The 4,950-nt window shown below is 34.2% G+C and overlaps 1 pseudogene; it reads left to right on the top strand.

Moving 5' to 3' along the window:
* Window positions 1-1,015, top strand: part of LOC146886287 (25S ribosomal RNA) — a 2,879-nt pseudogene extending 1,864 nt beyond the window's left edge.
* Window positions 1,016-4,950: the final 3,935 nt, after the last annotated feature.

The raw sequence follows: 4,950 nt of genomic DNA, 5'->3' as shown, positions 1-4,950 counted from the left end.
GATCTGGGGACTGTCTCAGAGAGAGACTCGTTGAAATAGACATGTTTGTGAAGATGCAGACTACCTGCACCTGGACAGAAATACCCTATGAAGCTTCACTATTTCCTGGGATTGGCTTTGGGCTTTTCCTGCGCAGCTTAAGTGGAGGGCAAAGAAGGCCTTCTTCTGGGGGGCCAGAGCCATCAACGAGATACCACTATGGAAGAGCTAGAATTCTAACCTTGTGCTAGGACCTACGGGTTGGGGAACAGTCTCAGGTAAACAGTTTCTATGGGGCGTAGGCCTCCCCAAAGGTAACGGAGGCGTGCAAAGGTTTCCTCGGGCCAGGCGGAGATTGGCCCTCGAGTGCAAAGGCAGAAGGGAGCTTGACTTCAAGACCCACCCGTCGAGTAGGGACGAAAGTCGGCCTTAGTGATCTGACAGTGCCGAGTGGAAGGGTCGTCGCTCAACAGATAAAAGTTACTCTAGGGATAACAGGCTGATCTTCCCCAAGAGCTCACATCGGCAGGAAGGTTTGGCACCTCGATGTCGGCTCTTCGACACTTGGGGCTGTAGTATGTTCCAACGGTTGGGCTGTTCGCCCATTAAAGCGGTATGTGAGTTGTGTTCAAAACGTCGTGAGACAGTTTGGTCCATATCCGGTGGGGGCGAGAGAGCATTAAGAGGACCTTTCCCTAGTACGAGAGGACTGGGAAGGACGCACCTCCGGTGTGCCAGTTATCGTGCCCACGGTAAACGCTGGGTAGCCAAGTGCGGAGCGGATAACTACTGAAAGCATCTAAGTAGGAAACCCACCCCAAGATGAGTGCTCTCCTATTCTGATTTCCCCAGAGCCTCCGGTAGCACAGCCAAGACAATGATGGGTTCTCTGCCCCAGCGGGGATGGAGCGAAAGAAGTTTCGAGAATTCAAGAGAAGGTCACGACGAGACGAGCCGTTTCTAATTAATGATAGGTGTCAAGTGGAAGTGCAGTGATGTATGCAGTTCAGGCATCCTAACAGATCGTTAGACTTGAACCTTGTTCCTACATGATCCGATCAATTCGATTAAGCATTAGTCATCCATTTTCATTGTTCAACTCTTTGACAACATGAGAAAAACCAAAACTCTGCCCCTTCTCTCTATCTATCCAAGGGATGGAAGTGCAGCGGCTTTTGGTGTCCCCTCCAGTCGAGAATTAGGGCCTCACAATGAGTAGCCAATATGTTTGCTTTTATCTCATGCCTTTCTTCATTCACGGTTCGATATTTTGGTGTCCTAGGCATAGAGGAACCACACCAATCCATCCCGAACTTGGTGGTTAAACTCTACTGCGGTGACGATAGTGTAGGGGAGGTCCTGCGGAAAAATAGCTTAATACCTCTCATTCTTATTACTTTTTCAATTGTAAAAAGTAATAAGAATGAAAAAGGAAAAGGTCGTCTTATTCAAAACCCCAATTATGAAATCCCTTATCTCCCACTTCACACCTCAGAACGCACCGTTCTTATAGAGCGAGAGTAAAAATCTCAAATATCCTTGATCATGAGACATATAATTATCACTATGAATAAGAACGAGAATGCCAACCGTGGTAATTAATATTGACATAATAGAAGTAAGTGAATCGATCAAGTACCCAAACTCTAAAGAAATATCATTATTTATGGTCCAAGACCATACATATTGAAAAAACGAACTATTCTTGATTTGATGAATAGACAAATCAAGCAAAAAAATCATCACTATAGTTAACAATAAGATACTAGGAAAAGCCCAAATACAACGAATATTTTTTGTTGCAGTCAGAAAAAGTAGAATTCCCACTCCTATTAACATCGAAATTGGGAATGGAATAAAAGGTATGATCCATGAATATTGATGTGTATATTCCATACAATAAAGAAAAAAAATGAGGATTCTAATGAATTTGGTTTCTTAGTTTTTTCTTTTATCTTTTTGTAAAGTAAAGGAATGGTTTCGGTTAATAACAAAGAAAGATAGAATTTAATAAAATAGAATAATCGATTATTCATTATTCTGACTCTTTGGACAATATTTTTTGAACATTGGTTTAGTTCATTAAATTTAACTTAACTAATTCAGTTTTTATTATAATAAGAAATAGCGATATGGGGAAAACTTTCCAAAAAGTATTATATTCTTATTATAAATATAATAAAAAAAATGGAAATTCAAATATATAAAATATATGTCTAATTAGATATAAACTTAATTTTAATTTACCGCAAAATGTCTTTCACATAAAATTCTATGACAATAAAAAACTATACTAATTCCATGGCAGCTCCAAAAAAGCACACGTTTATATAAAAAAAACTTATTCGGAACACTTTATGGAAAAAGAAGGGATATTTTACAACATTAAAAGCTTTTTCATTAGGGCAATCTATTTTTACGGGGAATTCAAAAAGCTTTTTCTGTAACAAATATAAATGTTAGAATAATTTCAATTAACTGGATTCAACGACTCTTTTTTAAATACAAAAATATGAATATAAAATTTGTATAGAATATAAGATTTAGTTATGAATTTAGGATATTTACATTCTATATTATGATATTTACATTCTATATTTAATAGATTCTAATAGAATTCTTTAAAATTATTTTATTGAATGTTTAGTAAACAAATATTATGTTTTAATTGATTCTTTGAATCTCGACAATTGACTAAAATTGGGTTATTATGGTTTCGAGTAAGCCGCTATGGTGAAATTGGTAGACACGCTGCTCTTAGGAAGCAGTGCTAGAGCATCTCGGTTTGAGTCTGAGTAGCGGCATCTTATCTTCTAAAAAAAAGTTCCTATAAAGAATTATTATTTCTATTCCAAGTATTTCTATTTTTTCATTCTATATGGTATTTTCCACTTTAGAGCATATATTAACTCATATATCCTTTTCGGTCGTATCTATTTTAATTTCAATTCATTTGATAACCTTATTATTAGGCAATGAAATCATAGGATTATACAATTTGTTCAAAAAAGGCATGATAATAACCTTTTTTTTTTATCAAAGGATTGTTAGTTACTCGTTGGATTTTTTTCAGGCCATTTACCATTTAGTAATTTATATGAATCTTTAATATGTCTTTCATGGACTTTTTCTATCTTTTATATGGTTCTTTGCTTCAAAAAACAAAAAAAAAATACTATTTCAATACAATAATAACACCAAGTATTCTTTTTACCCAAGACTTTGCTACTTCGGGTCTTTTAACCGAAATGCATGAATCCTTAAAATTAGTGTCTGCTTTACAGTCCCATTGGTTAATGATGCACGTAAGTATGATGATATTGGGTTATTCAACTCTTTTATGTGGATCATTAATATTAGTGGCTATTTTAGTCATTACATTTCAAGAACTCATACAAATTCTTGGTAAAAGCAAGACTTTGTTTTTATTTTTAATGAATCTTTTTCTTTTGCTGAAATCAAATATATGAATATGAATGATAAAAAGAATATTTTACAACAAACTCCTTTTCCGTTTTATTCATCTTATAGAAATTATTATAGATATCAATTTATTCAACAATTGGGATCGTTGGGGTTACCGTACTATTAGTCTAGGTTTTATCTTTTTAACAATAGGTAATATATCTGGAGCAGTATGGGCTAATGAGGCATGGGGATCATATTGGAATTGGGATCCAAAGGAAACTTGGGCTTTTATTACTTGGACTACTTTCGCAATTTATTTACATACTAGAAAAAATAAAAAAAATGGAATATAGAAATTCTTCAATAGTGGCCTCCATGGGCTTTCTTATAATTTGGATATGTTATTTAGGGATAAATCTTTTAGGAATAGGACTGCACAGTTATCGTTCATTTACACCTAATTAATTCAAAAATATTCACAAATATTGGGAACATTCTATAGAATAAGAAAAAAAACTTCCAATAAAATGATTAAGACCCTATTGAATCAAGTAATGTAATATTGATTCAAGGGGTTCTAACAAACAACAAAAATATTCAATTAGAATTCAATTTCATTTTTATGTAATTAAGAAAATAAAAAAAGAAATCCATTTTTTCTATTGTGCATCGGATTGATTTCTATTTTTTCTTTTTCATTTATTCCCAAAAACTATCTATAAAAAATGAGAGAGAATAGCTTCAACCTTGTCAGCCGAAAATGAAAAAATAAAATCTGGATAAATACCAATACTTATTACGGGTATAAGGATAGAAATTGAAATAAATAATTCTCGTGGCCCCGAATCAAAAATATAAGAATTTTGTTTATTAAAAAGCTTGTATCCATAAAACATTTGACGTAAGATAGAAAATAAATAAATAGGAGTTAATATCATTCCAATTGCAGTTACAAAAGTTATGAGTATTTTTGTGATGAAAAGATATTTTTGATTGGTAATTATTCCCAATAATACTTTAAATTCTGCAACAAAACCGCTCATGCTCGGTAATGCAAGAGAAGCCATCGATAAGGTAGTGAAAATTGTGAATATTTTTGGCATTGGGATAGCCATTCCACTCATTTCGTCGAGATAAAGAAGACGTAGTCTATCATAACTAGTTCCCACCAAGAAAAAAAGGGCAGCACCAATAAATCCGTGAGAGATTATTTGTAAAATAGCCCCATTCAGCCCTGTCTCACTTATAGAACCAATTCCTAAAATTAAGAAACTCATATGAGAGATCGAGGAATAAGCTATTCTTTTTTTTACATTGCGTTGACCAAGAGATGTTGAAGTTGCATAGATTATTTGAATGGAACCTAATAACATTAACCAGGGACAAAATATAGAATGAGCGCGAGATAATAATTCCATATTAATTCAAACCAACCCATATGCTCCTATTTTTAATAATATTCCGGCTAAAAGCATACAAGTGTTGTAATGCGCCTCTCCATGGGTATCAGGTAACCATGTATGTAAGGGTATAATTGGTGATTTGATAGCAAAAGCAATAAGA

Source organism: Vigna unguiculata, chromosome 5 (assembly GCF_037176805.1).
Source record: "Vigna unguiculata cultivar grain cowpea cultivar isolate G323 ecotype 2 chromosome 5, ASM3717680v1, whole genome shotgun sequence".
Taxonomy (NCBI): domain Eukaryota; kingdom Viridiplantae; phylum Streptophyta; class Magnoliopsida; order Fabales; family Fabaceae; genus Vigna; species Vigna unguiculata.
This window is presented reverse-complemented; position numbering and strand designations above follow the sequence as displayed.